We start from the raw sequence: 19,114 nt of genomic DNA, 5'->3' as shown, positions 1-19,114 counted from the left end.
TATTTTCTGTCCTCTGGATCAGGTTGTTTTTAAATTTTATTTATTTCTTTAGTCAAATATCTATGCAGCACAGAAGAAAAGCAATAAGCAAAACTCAGAAAATAGCTATGTTCTTTTTAGTAAGTGTTAGTGCAATTTTCCTTGTCCTTAGTGTTGAGCTAATTTCCTGTCTGGCAGGCACTAGCAGTATTTCACTTTTTCATTAAAAATAAGGAGAAGGAGAGGGAGGGATATAAAAAACATAAGTGAGGAAGATGTAGTAGATGATATAGATTACAATACTATTTGATGCAGTGTTATAACATGCCACTGGGATAGTGTATAAAGCCTTCTGCCTTTGAAAACTGCAGTTCAGCTACTGCTGTTTGGGCACATGAACAGTGATAGAATTTACTTTTTCATAAGTTATTTGATGGAATTAAGATGAAAGGAAATGATCTTTCAGTTATATGAACTGCTCACTGAATCTACCAAATGTCAGTATGTGATTCCTTCCTCGTGATTTTCCACCATAAAACTGGAAGGAAAATGAATTCTGGTCTTAGATGGAAATCCATGATGCTCCTCTCAGTCCCACTCCCTTCCAGCAAGTCACATTTATAAATCATTCATCTCACAAAAATTGCCATTCTCAAGTTTTTCCATCATAATGTTTTGGTTTTAGGAAGAGCTATTAATGAGGTGCATTTCTTCTTTTAATGTTAGGTGTTTCCATAAGTTTTTCTGAAGTAATTTTATTGAAGGATTAAAATTTCATGTAAAGCCAGTGATTTTTCACTTCTATGAAAATGAAATGTGCTCAGGAATTGCTTTTCATTATGTAAATAAGTGTTGTAGCAGTCAAACCCCTATAACTGCTGGCCACTCCCTTCCTTCACCCTAACCACTTAATACTGCCTTTCAAATGCTTCAGTTCACATCAGATGCTGCATGAGCTCTTGCAGCACACCAAGGCATCAGGAAGCTAACCTGGTCAATGAAATAAAAGTGCCTTTGATAACTTAGCATGCTGAAATTTCTCCGTAATGGGCCTGATGGGCATCAAAACCAGAAAAAGAGCAGGGAAGGGCCATAACTAACCTCCAGCAAAGCTGGCTTTGAGGCTTATCTTTGATATGTATTTACTATGTTCAGTTTAGATCTGCAGCCAAAATGCAGATCTTGGCCTCATCCAGGAGGTAGTACTATTCAAAAATATTTTTACTTAGCAATGGATAGCACTGTTCAAAAAAAGAATTTAATTGATAAGGGATGACCTGCCTGAATCAGTTGATGGTAATGGGAAACCCAAGAGTTAGTTTGCCTCATTAGAAGAAGAAATGCAGCTGAGAACGAATGACCCACAGCAAGCTTGTACCAAAAATCAGTGTTCATTTTGTGGAAGAATCTCGTCTTTTTTGAAGAAATTAATCTCATTTCTGGGTATTTATTTAAATTGCATAGAGACTTCCCAGTACATGGAACAGAAAAATCACTTTGAACTGGGATCAGAGTGCAAGATAGCTATCAGGTATGCTATCGCTTTGTGTTTCTGTCACTAAATTTAGAAAATAGTGCATTTGGCAGAACGAATTAATATTCTTTCACTTGAAAATTTATCAAGTATTAAGGGGTCACAGATCCCACTTATGTCTTTACCCATGGGTTGGCCATTCAGAAATGAAATAGAGACGAGGGACTTCCTACCAAAAGCTTGAAGACCTTCACCGTTTGGTGAAGCTGTCTTTGGCTGAAGTCCAGTGCTTGGCTTGGAAACTTGCTTGTGTGAGATACTGGTTAGTGACAGTGCTGGCAACTGTTAACCAGAACTTTACAAGTATCCATGTTGAAAATTTGAATTTTTCCACAATTTGATTTCAATGAATGTTATCAAAGATAATATGGAAATAAACAGTATAAAATTTGTGTGCTTCCTTCATGCCAGATTGCTTTTATTACAGACTTTGGTCAGGTACCCATTCTAAGTGCTAAGTATCTTGAATCCAGACAGTTTTAGCTAATTAATAATTCCTGCAAGTATGTTTTCTTCTATCAGGAAAACCATATGTTTAGGGACAGTTTTGTAGTCTTGAAAACTGTACGTGTTCTCCAAGTGCTTCTGGACCCTAGGCATGATTATCGAAGCATTTATGTCTGGTGATAAGTTTTCTGTTGTCAACCCCTTTCTGGCTAATGGTTGTGTATCAGTAAATGGGGATAGTATTTGCATTGTTCTACCTATTTTACTTCTAGTTGCTGAATTCAAGAAGTATAGATGTGAAAAGGTGAATTATAGGTGGTTGCTTTTATGTATTAATGCTGCCTATGAAGGGTCTCATTAACACTCACAGCATGGAAAATTCCTGCAGCTACCCTACAGAGCACTGGAAAACATGACTGCTGAGCAGGCTTTATTGTTTATGCTTCATTTCTAATTTATTTTCTTAAAGGGTATTTTTGCAACCTCCATATGACAAATGAGATACCATATGGGAAAAAGAACTGGACAAAGGCAGCAGGAATACTATTTTCTTTTATTTATCACAGGGGTGTTTTTTTATGATTTATTTTGGGAGTGAGGGTTTCATTTTAATTGTATTCTTGTGAATATTTAATTTCCAAGCTGGCGTTTGGTATATTATTAGAGCGGCAATTAGTGATAAAACGTCTTGGTGCAATACTTGCACTTGGGAAACTGAATTATATATGTGCAATGAATATATATATTTTATTGCAGAGTTGTTTTTTAAATTATAGCATGTTTTATACATGTTCTTATGAAGTTATTAAACCAAATCTAATTCTGCTATTCCTTTTGAAGTATTTGAGGGCAATTTTTAAAATTTAAACTATTTTACTTTAATTAAAAATTATCCTTTTTTAGAACAAGAAGGAAAAATATTTTTACATTAAAAAAAGGGTTTACTTCGTCCTCCTATCAGTAAGAAGCAGGATATACCCTGCAATTCAGTGGTTCAATGTGTATCCATTAAGTGGCAAGGAAACTATTTCCTTCAGTACCTATCACAGTGCCTTGGATTGTTATCTGCGATAGTGTCTACCCCTTTCTGTCTTGCAGTTGCACTCCTTGGTGTTTAGCTGGAAGAGCTAAATGGTTTTCTTGTGCTGGAAGTGAAACTTTTGTTGCCCTGTGAAATAGCCAGCTCAGTGGTACAGCAATGTTTGGGCACACATTATCCTGAAGGCATCAGTGTTCTGTGATTGACTCCCAGTGCATCCATTTGTGAGCTGGGGAGCTGTAGCTGGCAGCTGAGCCTGTGGCTGGCATGCCACTGCATCACCACAGCTCTTTATGTAGGTTGCTGAAAAGCTCTGTGGCATAACATACACTGACTTCAGCTATAACCTTATCTTTTATAAAGACTTTCTACTAGAATATATTGGGACTTTTTGAGTAGGAGTTTCTTTATTTTTTTGTAAGAGAAGGGGCAGAAAGAAGGATGCAGCCAGCAATGTCCTTGGAGATGGCCATATCCCCTCTCAAGAAAAATGGAAAGTCTTGTGTTGACTCTAGCTTTAATCTTTCTTATTTTATTTTCATGTTGGAATTTTCTGATTTAAATTCTAATATTTGCATTTATACTTGTGTCTCTCTCAAATATGTCCTCTTTTCCAGCTTGTGAAATATACCAGTTATTTAACTGATTGCTTTTCCCTCCATGCATTTAATAAAACAATGTAACTAAATTTTTTGTGAATATTTCTTTGTGAGAGTTGTGCATTCAGTGTTCAATATCATGATTTTGCAGATATATTGCTACTGGATAAAGTCACATGACCTTTACTGATTGAATGCATGTCTGTTTCTGTAAATAATTATGTATCTTCATACATTTACAATTAGTATCTTTAACTATGATTTTTGCTTTGATTTTTAAATGTCATGTTTTTTGGCTTAAAAAAAACAGTAAAATAACTCCTCAAATTTCATATAAGTAAGAATTTGGAAACTAGATGTTGCCATCTGTTGTTGATACCATGGAAATATATGTGAGGAGCCTTTTGATTCCAGGTATTCCCTTTACACTAACTCTTAATGTTCCATCTTGTATGTCTTGAATATTTTAAGGGAGAGAGCATATCAGAGAAAGATCTGCCAGAATTTTAAAATTCTGTAACTTGTGACTGTGGTACAATGAAGATGAGTCCATGGACTTAACATCCTCTGGGAAATGAAAACATCTGTCTCTGTCTGTTCAAGAAAAGTACAAACCCAAAGGTTTTCTGTGCCCCAATCACAAAAAAAAAAAAAAAAAAAAAAAAAGAAAAATAAAAAAATAACCAACCAAAAAAAACCAACTCAGACAGGTTTCCTAAGTCCTCCAGTCCTCTTTGTTCTTACTATTTTACAGCTAGCAGTACTCCAAATGGATCAATGTGCTTGTCATTAAGGCCTTTTTTCAGCATAGAGCTATTAAAAGATAAGGTGCCATGGTCTCTAATGCAGAAGAGACTGGGAAAGATGTGACACTTGCAAATGATCCCTGTCATTGATCAGGACCTTCCAGGAACATTTTAAATATTCATTGCTTTTGGAAACAGGCATTTTGATTTAGAAGAGACTTTCTTAAAGTCAGTGTTTTGTGGTTAGATAAAACGTGTAAAGTCATCCTAAAGAAAAATTCTATCCCCTCCAAAAAGTGTATCATATATTTTATGGGTTTTTGGTTTTTGCTAGCCTATATTGGTATCCATAGAGCAATGACTGTAGTTTCTGTCTTTATATCTTGCTATATCTGATGTAAAACTAGCAAGCTTATAAAGCCCGAGGCAATATACACTAAAATGAAGGTGGGTTGTTGCCCTAAATACCTAAAATACATTTGTTTAATATATTTTTAATTGATTCTGCCATCATTTTTCCTTTATTAATCTGAGGCAATTAAACACCCTCTTCAATTTTTGTGGAATTACTACTCTTTTGTAACCTAATTTACTGAATATATTTCTAATATTTGTGATAAATGCTGAGAAAACCATACATCAAAAAGCTTTATTTCACTCAGTTCAAAGAAATGTTTACTAGTGTGAATTTAATGGAGATTTTATAGGTCTGTAATTATGCAGTGATACAAAGTATCACTAACCAAGTGTAGATAATGTGGTTTTTAAGAAATGCAACAGTTTTCTTGACTTCATTAGTTTTGGAGTGCCACATCTTAGAGGTACTCAGCAGTGTTGTAAGAATTGGATTTTGCCCCCTTGAGAGCAAAGATAAAATGCTTTTTTTTCGCATTCATCTAATGAATTGTAAAATTTTGCTGAAGCAGAACAGCTGCTGTTCCCTGTCCTTCCTCCCCTACCCACTGGCACGATGGCCTCTTTTATGTGAACTCACTGCCCCAGCAACAAGCCAGCTGTGCTTGCCAGTATCCCAGCCTCTGCAAATGTCAGATGTTTGTACCTCACACCTTTGCACAATGTAAGGACATTGATAAGAAAAGTAACAGGTGCTTCGCTTTGTCCCTGATCACCAGGCAACTCACTGAGTGCTCAGAATCTTTCCATGGTCTGTGGATAGACTAGAGGAAAGCAACTACAAAAGCCTGTGTCCCATGATGTGCCAGCCCATTTCATTACACAGAGCTGTGCTCCTGTTAGGGAGGGTGATGTTTCCATGCTCTCCTCCTCCATGTTTTGTTGCCTTTACTAGCCTGGCAGTCCAAGCAGTTGTCTTCTTTGATAGCTAAAAATATACAGCTCCACTCTGACTCCCTTAGAATTTATTGACAACATAGCAACTGTGGATCCTTATTTTGGAATGAATCAAACCCCTCAATTTTACATTTGCCAGGACAATGTTTCTCATGGCTATGTGGATAATTACTGCTACTGCTTATTATTAAGTTAGACAAATTTTACTCTTAGTACACATATTTCTATTTTACTTCTTTCATACTCAGTTTTAGATCAGAATAAATTTTGTGATCTCTAATGAAGAAATACTCAGTGTGTTTATTTTTTTCTTTTTAATGATCTAAGTTTTGTGTGAGATTAGTTTTAAAATACAAATTTAAACTTATTTGGTGTGGTGTGGAATGGCTCTTTTAGGAAGGCAATGCCAGTTAGGGCTTGGAAGAGTGAGGCTGGGGAGTGTGAAGAGTTGGCCAGGTTTGGGAAAAGAGATACAGTTTGGCAGTTTTGGCAGAGTAAGTAAAGTATTTCAGACATTTTTACTGATAGCTTGGCTAGGAGGCATGTCTAACAGGGAATGGTAGCCAAAAGGGAATTGGTTTCTGTATAGAACTTGGGCTACCTAACCAGTGAACTGTATATTCCTCTAATGTTAATTTTTCAGGATGAAATGCTGTCCTGCTGAAGTCAGTGAAAAATGTTGACCTAGTAGAATTTTTTTTCTTACATATTGTAAAGATCTTCTATGGAAGACTATGATCTAACCAGAGTATACCTTTGATATTTTACTGTTTCTGTCTAGCTGCTTAGTTTCCAGCTGTGTGTCTTGGACTTCTTGAACCATGCAAGGATTAAATATACTGCTTGAATAGTAAAAGTGCATAGAGAGGACTCTGAATAAAATTGCATGTTATCCTTCTCATCAATAGTGAAAGACATTTCATCTTCTGTGGAATTCATGCTTCAGTCATAGGTAAGTAACCCTGATTTTGGGGTAGTGAACCACACACTCACCCATGTAACTTATTTCTACATGGGAGAGTCATTACTTATTGTTTCCCAGCGTTAGGTCTGAAAAATGAGTAGGAGAATATTTGGTATCCAGAAATAAAGGCACATATTCCAAAATGTTAATTACATTTAGAACTTCATTAAATATTTTTAGCAGCTTACTTGTGGACTACTTTTTCTTTTAACGTGTGTTTTCATTCTTTATCCAGACAGTTTTAAAGGAACTATATAAATTCTTTGATTTATTAATCATAAATTTATTGGTAATTTTCAGGCAGTGAGTAGGGTTTCTTGATTTTTTTTCATATCTGCTAAATAAAAAAAGACAAGGAACTATGTGTGAAATAGTTCTAGCATTTGCATTTAACAGGACTTATGAAATTAATTGATTCTTGGAACATTCTGATTTGCAACCATAGCTACTAGTTCCTGGTGTCTCTCCCAGTATTAGTGAACAAAAATAATATGATGCCATAAATACCAAAGACTCTTCTTTCCTTCAACTAACTATATATATGTTAAAAATACAACTTAAAAAATGAAGAAGTCTGAAGTTTGGATAAGAATAATGAATGCCTGAGAAAACCTTTGAGTACCTTCTTCCTGGAGCTTGAGATAAAAACCCAAGCCCTTCAGGTAGGCAAAATCTGTGAAACCTAGTGGATGTGATATTAAAAATGTCTGTGCAACACAGACAAGTTTAAAGAGTTTTTAATGACATAGAAGTTTTACTTACATCTTTACAGACTAAAGTATTTCAGTGATGCAGAACTGGAAATGAAGTGTCATGTGATGTTGAGGTCTTGAGCATAGAAACCCAGGAGCATCTGTCAGTATTTAATGGCTGTACATTCTCTCCGCTACTGCTCTGCTTCCATTTGTTTACTAGAAAGATTAGATGCTTTTTAGAGATTCTTAACTAAGTTAGAAGCCTTTTAGGCTTTTATCTACTCTGTCTCCTCAGTGATGGTGCCACTCAGTCTGCTTTTATGTAGGCTGAAATCTACATGGTAACAGCTTTCAGAACCACTCAGTCCAAGCCAGCAGTGCTGGGTGAGGGTGGCAACTCTTGTAAAATAGCCTAATGCTTTCAGGCCAAAAGAGTTCTTTAAGCTATGTGATATCATTATTCTTTGATTCTCCCACCCCTTTTTCTGCATTTTCACTAAATATAAATTATCCAACATAGGCTCGGGCTATGAGAGGAGAAGGTTACATTTTTTATTTAAAAAAAATGTGAGCAAGAAAATGGCATCCTGTTGTCAGATCTCACATCTGTGCCTATTGCATATTATAGTACTGTTTGTTATGATATTCAGTGGTCCTCTGATCAACAAATTTAGTTACAAATATTCTGTAAAGAGAGCTTGAAATACCATCATTATCTTTTGAATCTGTGGCAGGCATTTTATACCTGCAGGCTGCTTGCTCATGTGAAAGCGAGCACATTTTACATTTAAAAGCACTTCAGCTTTTTGCCTGGAGTGAGTTTCTCTTGCAGCTGGCAAAGTCAGGAAGACCTCAAGGCTTTAGGAATAAATATGTTTGCAATGTTTTCATTTTACTAAGTATGGAAATTGATAAACATAAAAATTGTCTTCTAAAAACTAAAACACCAAATATGCCCTGAAATGAAAACAACCACAGATTACAAATAACTTCTGTCTGATATGCCATTTTTATAATATCATGTAGCATATATAATTTTTTAAAAATCTAATTTATGTTTATAAAACATGGTTACAAGTCTCCAACTGTTAACTCAGCCTAATTTCTCTGTTTTTTAGAGCTGCATCTATAAGCAAAAGCACCCTCCTGCATCCATGAGGGTTTATCCTCTCATTGATGCATGGCCAACATTTGTTAGGTTAAGATTTTAATCTGTCCTGTTATGAAGAGGAGCAAGATAAAATTTAACTGTTCAGTCAGCAGAGAGTGGTGTTTATGTAGTGAAGTTTGCTACTTTGTTGGGCAGACACAGTAATCAAATCATTGTTTTTTCTTGATTTGATTGTGACTGACGGAGGAAATGTCAAAAAATGCAATTAAGGAGGAGAGGCTGTTATATTCTTTAGAACATGAAGCACAGTGTTAATCTAGCTCATATTTTCCAATGAAAGAATGTGTAGTATAGATTCCTTGTCTTTAAATTTCCATTAATTTTTTGTAGCATCTTTATGAAGTTTTTTAAAGACATAAGGCCATTGATGTACTTGTGTTGCATAAAACTTGTATTTCATTCAAATATTTTGACTGTGTTGTTTTTGTTTGAGTGCATTTTCATTCCCATCTATTTTTTTTAAATAACAAATTGTGGTTTGATTTAAAGTGTATAATGATTTTTAACTTTCACAAAGACCATCTTAGAAATCTGAGCTACATAGTAATTCAATTACTTCTGATATTGATTAGGTGAGTGTGTTTGACTCTTAGAAAGCTGTTTTTTCTCTAAATTCTACTGATTTAGGCAGCATACCCTAGACAGTAGCAATGGACTCCAGTTAGTGCTGCAACATGTAAAGATTATGTATTGATGTATTATGTATTAATGTATTATGTTTTATTAAATTATATTTTACTTATTAACCTTTTTGTCTCGAAAAAATATTCGAGTTTTTTTGATATGAGTCCAAATCATATTCCTTCCTGTCTTCTTGGGTTCTGAAATGGGACTGCCTCTTTGAGGCAACCTAGTTTCTTTAGGCTCATATAGCCTTTCAAAAATAATTTCTAAATATACCACTAACTTCAAGAATATGTTACAGCTAGTGGTCTGAAGTACATTATGCAGTGGCTCTGCTAACATGACTGTGCTATCTCAGCAACTGAGCACATTTAGAACTATTTTAGGCACTGGCAGAAGAAAATTACTTGCAGAAAATTAATGTTACAGGTTTCATTTATCCGTATTAAACATGTACCAAAAAAAAGTAGACTCTGTATGTATCTACAGAAAGGAGTTAATTACTTATTCATTGCTATTGTTTTCAACAATTCATAGATTTCTCAGGCTATTCATGTTCTGATCAAATGGAGTGCCTCAGTACAACTTCAAACTTCTGTTCATGAATTCATGTTTATGGATTTTTGTTCTATTTTTGTTTGTCTGGTTTTCTTAATTCAGGAAAAGTAGAGACAAGAATATTAATGAAATAAGAAAGTATCTCTGCAAACTTAAAAAATTTGTCAAGAAAACAGCCAAATTGATTGTTTAATATAATTTAGATAGTTAAAAATATGAATTAACAAAACATTGATGGCCAGGTTTAAGAAGATATTTCTGTACCTAAATGCATGAAAAGGAAAGCAACATCTGGTTCAGTTCTAGACAGGCACCTCTTTGCTGTTTGCATATGAACTTTCTCTGGTTCCACTGTGTCCAGGGATGACCTACTCTATGTCTAGGCTTGAGAACAAAACCTTCATCCTTCCTGTAGGACAATGAATTAACACAAGCATGTTCCTGTATCTGCTGTCAGGGAGAAGCAAGAACAGAGCAGATTTTTGAGGGGGACAAGCCAAGAGCTCCCCGTGCCCTCACTGAGAGGTGCAAAGATGGGGGCAGAGCCAAGATCAGGTATCATGGTCTATGGACAGCACCAAGGCAGCAAGTGATGAGCCAGGGCCAGGGCCCATCACAGAGTCAGCAGGAAGAGCTGATGGGACCAGAGACAGGCTACAGCGGGAGTGTCCACAGTCTGTGTTTTGAGAGGGCTTGGGACATGTGTCCCCAGCATGGCTGGGGCAGGGACTGCAATAAAATGAGGATGGGACTGAGTAAGGGGAAAACTTGGGAAGTCAAGCAGGGGAACTGAGACTGTTGTGTGCCCTCAGGGCCCAGACATTTATCTATAAAAAATAGGCAATGCATTACTAACAGTCTGATGATTGTATTTTTTAAGTGTACATTTCGAGCCAAATGGCATCTTGCTTTTTTATCTCAACATGTAAATCAGGTTTCTTAACAAAGTTCCCATAAAACTAGCAAATATTAGGTACCAGTTTTTGCCCTTCAGTTTAACAATTTGCTAGTCATTCTGAGGCATTTATGCAGAGTTTAGTAGTATCTGGTACCTAATCTTTGTCTTTTGAACACAAATTATAATGCCAAGTTTTTAAAAGCAGTTGAAAAACAGGTTGTTATTCCCAGCAGGCTTTTTTTAAGCACTCAGGGTTTTGTAAAAGAAGGGTTCTTTAATGAGCCCTTCTAGCATCTTCATTTATGTACATAGATTGGATGAATTTAAGAATTTGCTTGAGTAGAATCAGAGAGAGATCATGAGCTATTCTGCTGATTTTCTTTCCAAAATAGCCCAAATAAAACACAGAAATTGTAAAACGAGAAGCCTACATTATCATCTTACTTGTTCAAGTCAAAACAGATATACACCAGACATTTTAAATAATGCTGATAGCTTTGTCTGATGACATTTTTGTTCAGGAGTTGACAAGATAAGTAGATAAATTCTGAACCTTCTTTCAAGATTATAGTAATGTTATAACAATCAATTTCTTGCTTCAAATTTTTTTGCACTTCTGGAGAAATAAATATATATGGAAAATTGTGTTAAGGCTGAAAAAATTGTACAAGGACCATTAAATTAGGCAGTACAGAATATTATTTGGGCTTAATTGGAAAAATGTCACTATTTTCCTTTCCCCTGATAGTGATGAGAAATCTCTGGCGTTACTGTCACTGCTTAGATCTCTGTACCTTTGGCTGTGGTGATCTTTCAGCTTGTGCATTTCCATTTCTTATACCTAAATCCATTTTTCATTTTCTCGTACATGGAAGCATAAAGGTTGGGGATTATTTATGTAGTCCTATTACCATAAAAGTTAAAATTTTACTGATAATGAACAAATAAGGACACAGAAGCTCAAGAACTGATTGATATAATGAGCGTTTTGCTTTCTCAATGACTTTTTATCACTATTATTCATTCCAATAATATATATTTCAAAACAATCCCTGTGTATATAAAATTCACAGAGGAAATGTTTTTATTTTGCTCTGCTTCGCTTTCTTTCTTCAGCTCAGAAGTACACCAATGTCAAACTACTAACTAAAGAAACCCAAACATGTTCATGCCCAAGCTATGCCTTTTTCTTGGGATCTTCATTCATTTTGCAATTTCATTGTGCTGATTTCAATGCTGTGTTTCCAGCCTGTAAAAACAATGATTTGAAAATGTTCTTGTTTCTGGGGTCATATTTATTTAACAGATTGGTTTGGGTTGGAAGGGTCTTTAGAGATCATCAAGTTCCAACTGCCCCACCATTGGCAGGGAACCTTCCATTTATTTCTGAACTTATTAACTGGAGCAGTAGGTCTTCCACAGGGTAATGCAGTGTGGTCACATCAGCAGGACTGCACAGTTTGCTATTCTCAGCTAGAGCTCTGTGATTGAATTAATGTAAAGATCACACTGAAGGGTTTATATGCTCATTTTTAAAGATAATGCTACCTTACTGCAAAGATACAATACTTTAGTCAAAGAGAAGGAACCTTCCTGAATCAGGTAATTTGATGGCTGGGTAGTTTTGTGTGAATAATCTAGTTTTTCTTATAGTTTTTACAACAAAGAAAGGGAAAAAAAATACTGCTTCCTTAAGGTTAAGTCCTCTTTTATGTGTATGTGCTCTTTGAATTTGTAAGATAAAGGTTTGTCCCATGGTAATTGTACCTCTCTAACATGGCTATGACTATTATTTCTAAACATGGGATAAGATAGAATTAAAACATTGAATAAGTGGAGAATTTGCCCTTCTAGTATATGGAAAAGTACTATCAATGTAGATACCTTTGATTTGGAAATACCCATTATTGAAAAGGTGTAGTATGAATTACTGCCTTCTCAGAGAAAAGAAAGAATATCAGTAGTAATGGTTTCAGTTTGCAAGACTAGTTTCCACTCTAATGATGTGAAGGTTTACAGTGTAGTGACCTATAAAACTGGCTCCCATCCAAACCTCCTGTTTCACAGTTGCTACTGGACTGTTTGCCTAGCAACATACTTAATGGACCCGTAGGGAATTCAGACTTACAGCTAAATGAGTGTAGAATGCTGAAGAGAAAGACCAATAGTTTAGGTATAGGAAAAAGGAAGAGGAGATAGCATTTTGTCTGACAGAATCCTGAAACTGAGTCATTTTGTACAGCAACATCTCCTTTCACTTGCTTTCTAGATATATATTAAAAAGTTTTTACTATAAGGGTTGAAAGGTAAGTATCTCTTAATATTATTATCTTAAAGTCTTTATTTTATTTTCATATATTTTATTTTTTATCCCCCCCTTATCCTCTCAAATTCAATGAAGTCTTGGATGAAGAGAACATTTGAAAGTAAAATGAGTGAGACAAAAAAGATTAAAAAATCCTGGCTGAAATAAGCAAGGTTATTTCTGTTGATAATGGATGTCCTCAATTCTGTTTGTCAGTCTTTCAAGAAAACTGCTATCTAATAAATGTTTTCTATGAGCCTGACCACTAAATTAAAAAAGGAAGAAAAGTGTCTTTAAATGCTTTATGTGGTGTCTTAGGTGATGTCTTAGATACAAATCAAAATGGAAAGTAATTATTTATATGGAGAGGTAGTACTTTTAGACAGTTGAAATTTAAATTAAGTTTTAGTTAATCTTTTTTCTAAATCTCCCTCCTAGATATAAATCTCAGTTTGTTTTTCAAAAGGCATGATGTCTAATTTTTTTTAAAACTTATTAAATGAGAGATTTTGTGGAGTTTCAAGTGACAAATAGTGGCAGATGTTGTTTGGAGGTCATTTGCATTGTTGGTTTTTTTATAACTTATATTAATCAGTAAAACTAAAAATACAACACCTATTTTATTGTGACCTTTTGACACTGCATTAGAACATTGAAACAAAAGGTGCTCCATATTTTATTTTTTAATTAAAAACCACTGTGCTGTTTGAACTATATGCTATAGTTCAACAGTAATTTGAGCTCTGGGACTGAAGCTGTGTGATTTGTACGGATTATGGCAGTAATTTAGCGTCACTTTGAAAACCTGTTAGTACTGTTGTAAGATAATCATCAAGCTCATTCCATGCAGAAACAACTCAGTTACAGGGCAATATTATTTTACATGCTGTGCTGAAAAAACATGTATGTAGTACTTCAAAGTTTCACTTGGATCTGAAAATGAGATGCTTTCATTAGGCATGGAGTCAAAAGGCAAAAATGCCTACCCCTCTTGTATCTTAGTGTCCTCTCTGCAGGTTCTCTTCACTGCCCTTTTTAATACCTAGATTTTCTTGTGAGGAAGTGGGAATGGATAAGTGGGGAACTTGAGATTATCCAGATTAGATAATGAATTATCCAATTTTTATTTTTTTTAAATGGATAGTTGAGAACTGACTATGATTGAGAAAGGTTTGTCCCTCAAGAGTTATTCCCAGCATTTTGGATCCTGGCTATCATAAATGTGGAACTTATCCCTTAGATTTGGCTTGTTTTATTTGCCCCCTGCACCCTCTCCCCAACAGTGTGCTGTGTTTGTTTCTATTGATTTGTCTTCACGTGAAGCTAAAGTGGAGCATATAATCATTCTGTTGGTTTTATTATTTTACTTGCTATTATCTGAGAAGGGTTATGTAATTATTATCAAGAATACACCTACTCTTCAATCTATTTAGCTAAATATCTTTCTAGACAGAAAACATTCCCTGAAAGAGTAGAATCATACAATCATATAAGTAGGAAATGACCTTTCAGATCATGGAGTCCAGCCATTAACTCAGCACTGACAAGTTCACCACTAAACCATGACTCTAAATGCAGCATGTCTTCTGCATACCTTCAGGGATGGTGACTCAACCACTATCCTGGGTTCCAATGCTTGACAATCCTTTCAGTAAAGAAATTTTTTTCTTGTACCCAATTTAAACCTTTTCTGGTGCTACTTGAGACCACTTCTTCTTGTCCTATCACTTGTTTGGTAGAAGAGACCCACACCCACATTGCTGCAACCTCCTCTCAGAGCTGTAAAGTCTGTACTGAGTCTCCTTTTGTGCATGATAAACAAACCTCAGCTGCTTCTCATACGACTTGAGCTCCAGACCCTTCACCACTTTTGTTTCCCTTCTCTGGACACACTCCAGCCCCTCCATGTCCTTCTTGTAGTGAGGAGCCCAGAACTGGACACAGCACTGGAGGTGTGGCCTCACCAGTGCTGAGTACAGGGGGACAGTCACTGCCCTGGTGCTGCTGGCCACACCATTGCTGGTACAGGCCAGATGCTGTTGGCCTTCTTGGCCGCTTGGACACAGCTGGCTCATGTTCAGCTGCTGGCTCGTGCTGTCAAACTGTACTCCCAGATCCTTTTCCATTGGGCAGCTTTCCAGCCATCTGCCCCCAGCCTGTAGCGTTGCGTGGGATTGTTTTTTTCCAAGGGCAGGACCTGGCACTTGGCCTTGTTGTACCTCATACCATTGGCCTTGGCCTATCAATCCAGCCTGTCCAGATCCCTCTGCAGGGCCTTCCTTCCTTCCTTCCTTCCTTCCTTCCTTCCTTCCTTCCTTCCTTCCTTCCTTCCTTCCTTCCTTCCTTCCTTCCTTCCTTCCTTCCTTCCTTCCTTCCTTCCTTCCTTCCTTCCTTCCTTCCTTCCTTCCTTCCTTCCTTCCGCCACTTCCTTCCGCCACTTCCTTCCGCCACTTCCTTCCGCCACTTCCTTCCGCCACTTCCTTCCTTCCGCCACTTCCTTCCTTCCGCCACTTCCTTCCTTCCGCCACTTCCTTCCTTCCTTCCTTCCTTCCTTCCGCCCCTTCCTTCCTTCCGCCCCTTCCTCCCGCCCCTTCCTTCCTTCCGCCCCTTCCTTCCTTCTTTCCTTCTTTCCAGCAGATCAACACTCCCACCCATCTTGGTGTCACCTGCAAACTCACAGAGGGTGCACTTGATCCCTTTGTCCAGATCGTTGATAAAGGTAGTGTTGTGAGATTCATTATAAAAATACCCATGTTAGTTTTCAGCACTTGATGACCTAAATAAATAAATTCATAAATATTTTCTCTGCTCTTTTGAAAAGTTAGTCAATGCTTTCTAATATTTTTATATTCTCCCCATCATGGGGAAAAATCCTTTTTTGTTTTCTATAAATATTGGCAACTAGCAATATACTTTGAAAAAAGGTACACTGAATTTTGAATTTGCTGGTATTTTCAAACAGAAAGAGGCTTCATATCCATGTGCAGAAAAATGTATTAGTGTGACTGACTGACAGTTTAGTGTATCTGCAATTGTTCTCTTCACAACAATATGTGTTAAAGAATCAATTTGTAGGCTGGTACAATGCAGAAAAGTGCCATGATTAATGGTCCAAGGTAGTCTGAAGAATATAAAAATTGACATAAGGAATTCAAAGAAGACATTTAATACAATAAATTGATAAATTTTTAGAGTTGTTCTAGGGAAGGCCAAGAGAAGCCTGGTCAAGCTATGAAGTTAATTGGATCAGGATGATTCCACAAGTGTCTACAAGTCAAAATTAACCTGTGATTAATTTCCAGTAAATTTATATTAAAAAAATAAGGATTTTGTTTCTCTAAGGCAGCATCCATTTCAGTGATTGAATTTATTTGTATTTAGGTTAATTTACCCGTACATAATCCCGTTGAGAAAAATAGGTCATTAATGAAAAGTTTGCAGGAAATTAAGCTAGAAAATTTCTACAAGAGTTGAAATTTAGTAGCATACAGAAAGTTTTTTTGCATATTTTGGCTTAATCAAAATGGGACAGTGGTAAACTGGGGTCACTTATTGCTTCTGTAGTTGGTCAGTCTGCTTAGTAATAAAATACTTCATGGAAACAGATTGCTTTCTCACAAGAATTTCACCTGTGATTTATTTCCTTCATCAGATGCCTTTTCTCATTTAGCTATTCTATATAGTACAAGAGATATATAAATAAATTACAGTTCTAAAATTTATTGCTCTAATCATGACACTGGTGTATGACAATACTGCATCTTATTTTGTACTGTAAATTGCTGTGCCCAGGAGTTACAGAACAGAACAATAGTGATGGCTTTAGTTTATGATCACAGCCCTAATTTCAAGTTACTGTTGCGGAATAGTTTTTGTCATAATTTCTTGATTTGTTTTCATAAACTTTTCTTCTTTTGATATTCTAAATATACTTCCTTGTTAAAAGGACCAAACAGGTTCTTTGAATAACTGCAGCTGTCATTTGGAGCAGAAAAACAAGATTAGGCCTTTTGCTAGATGCAGCTAGGAGGCCAGCACAAATTGTACGAATACAAATGTTTCAAATATATAAAATTATGAAATTTTGAAGATTATGAGACAGTTCAAATGAAAAAAAAATAATTAATGCAGATTTTATTATCTCAGAAGAATCAGAGCAGATCTAAATTTTTACATTATTTAAGAAAAAACCCATACTCATTGCTATAGGAAGACTTTTTCAAAATTAAGTGATGCCTTAATTATTTCCAAGGAAATGTGAAAGGCTCCATTAAAATTGCCTATTGCTATTGGTTTTGTACAGATATTACTTATATACTAGGATAGTAATTCTAAGATTAGATTGGAGAGATCAGTTAAATGAATGAATAAGGTGAGAGATCTTTTACTTAGTATAGAAATTCAGTATGTAAATTAATAACTTATTATAATGTTTGGGCTGTGTAGGAATGACACTATTAAAGAAGAGAAAACATTTATATGTAATATAAAATTATTTTAATGAGGAAGTGTCATGGAAGATGGAAGAACTCCAGAAAAACAGCCAAGCTGAATAGGCAGACTAATGGAATGTGAAAATTCATTAGTAACAGATGAATAAAGAAGTAGTAAGCTGAGTTACTCTAAGTCTTCCTAAGTGAATTCATTAAATTTATTATTATATTACCTGCATATAGTCGGGTAAAATGCTGAATACAGAGAGAGAGTTTCTTGAGAAGAGAGATTAAAAACCTTCAACTATTTCATTTGGTCAGTAGATGTATAAAAAATGTTCTCTGGAGAAATGTTAAAAATGATTGTTGCACAGAAGGTAATGGAATTGTGCTGGTTGCTGCTTCTGGAGACACAAGAGGAAAGATAACTTTGACAAACACAAAAGCCACAAATTCTAAACTCCATAATTAATTAATTAAGTTCGTCTTTTCACATGTGTTCTTAACTTCTGGAATACAGGGCATCACTGATACTGAGGAGAATTACTTAGATATAAAATACTGTCATTACTTGCTTATTCTACCTTCCTTCTGTTCCAGGACAAATTCTGTCAAGTGCAGATACACTGGCAGCTGTAAATAAGTGGCCTTTAGCAGACATGTTGTGCCTGTGTGGCTCTCTGGTCAGTTTGAAGCTGTATCTGAGTCTGTGTGTGCTTAACCATACATAGGAGGAATTGATAAATGTACATTTAATACAGCATAAATGCCATTCCTTAGAGGAAAGCAAGAACAAATAAAATGTATACTAGGTGGTAAATATGGGGGTGTTTAGCACGTGCTGTTTATTAATATAACTACTTAGCAATAGCTTTTCTTTTTAAAAAGTGATTAAAAAAAAAAGATTTTGATTGGCTAGAAATTAGATTAATTTTCCTTGTACAAAAGGTAGTGATTTGATTTAATGGTAAGAGTAGTGTTTATGTATTCATTCTCACTATATTTTGTGAATATAAATAAATTAAACACATGCTAAAGGTGCAGAGGGCCCATTCCCAAGAGAAAAACCCAGTATTATCGTCTTTTTATGTCATTTTGATAATAGTGGACGCCAGGGTTTTTGAAGCTTCCCTAAACCTCTGTTGCCTTATGTAGCATGTCACTTTATCAGAATAAGAGCGAAAAGATTAAGGGAAATTTATAAAACACTGCTGGGCTTGAGTATCTTTCTTTTTGAAGTAGTATCTTCTTATGGATTAATTTTAATTCAGAGTCTGAAAAAGTTTCATGAAATTTCTTCCTAATTTTTTAATGTGCCTGTGTTGCTTAGCTTGCATATTGATAGCTAAACTGATACCACTGAATTCATTCCTTTGTGGAGTTAAATTTCAGTGAAATAATTTTCAAAGGCTAATTCCATTTTTGTAGCATCCATGTAGGTAGTATAAAGTGTAAGGCTTTTTGAGGCATCAATTTTAGGCTAGTAATTAAAGCAGTTATTACTGTAAGCTGTGTTACTAACCTTTTCAGACTCTGTAATCTAAAAAAAATATCTCTGTTCTTCAATGTAATTACAGTTATTTGATTTCTAATATGGCCATTTTTACCTTTCCTGCTCTTTGTCTCTTGCTTGTAGAAAAATCTTCTGACATGCTATGGTATTAATATCTTGGGGGGAAAAAAAAGCTGTTGCATGGCAGCTTAACTGACTGTAAATCTAAGAGCTATTATTTTTTCAGTGTTAATATTGAATGTAGTGGTCCATGTGGAATAAATACCTTCATATTGCCCAAAATGCTTTTCCAAGCTGC

At 35.6% G+C, this 19,114-nt stretch overlaps 1 protein-coding gene across 6 annotated transcripts in view; it reads left to right on the top strand.

The window, feature by feature from the left end:
* The window catches only part of IMMP2L (inner mitochondrial membrane peptidase subunit 2), a 407,582-nt gene that overhangs the window by 131,038 nt on the left and 257,430 nt on the right, over positions 1-19,114 (top strand). Inside the window, exon 4 of one of the 6 annotated variants that reach the window (XR_009486577.1) lies at positions 6,437-6,607. The exons of the other annotated variants lie outside the window; for them this stretch is intronic. The gene's annotated coding sequence lies outside the window, so the exon portion shown is untranslated. The remainder of the gene's footprint in view (positions 1-6,436; positions 6,608-19,114) is intronic. 6 annotated transcript variants of the gene reach the window in all.

Source organism: Haemorhous mexicanus, chromosome 5 (genome assembly GCF_027477595.1).
Source record: "Haemorhous mexicanus isolate bHaeMex1 chromosome 5, bHaeMex1.pri, whole genome shotgun sequence".
Lineage (NCBI taxonomy): Eukaryota > Metazoa > Chordata > Aves > Passeriformes > Fringillidae > Haemorhous > Haemorhous mexicanus.
This window is presented reverse-complemented; position numbering and strand designations above follow the sequence as displayed.